Genomic DNA, 346 nt, shown 5'->3' with positions numbered 1-346 from the left:
AATAATAATAATAATAATAATAATAATAATAATAATAATAACATTAACAATAATAGTAATAATAAAAAGCAGCACAACGTGTTAACAAATCATCGCGAATTAAAGAGATTATTGCTGAGTTCTCCTTATAAATATTTTTCTTTTTTATTTCTTACTTTTTTTTTTTCTCTTAAATTCCTCAATCCCTTCCGGTTACCACGAAGAAAGAAATACGAAGAATTACAGCAATAAAAACAAAAGCGATGGCATTGAAAAATAAATGAATCATATGATCACAGAAAACAAAGAACAATAATAATAAAAAAAATCATCAGGAAATATATCAGTAAAAAACGATTAAAAAAAA

Source organism: Trypanosoma theileri (assembly GCF_002087225.1).
Source record: "Trypanosoma theileri isolate Edinburgh chromosome Unknown TM35_Tth_13_V1, whole genome shotgun sequence".
NCBI classification, from domain to species: Eukaryota; Euglenozoa; class Kinetoplastea; order Trypanosomatida; family Trypanosomatidae; genus Trypanosoma; species Trypanosoma theileri.
The sequence above is the reverse complement of the archived record's forward strand: the minus strand, read 5'-3'. Positions refer to the sequence as shown.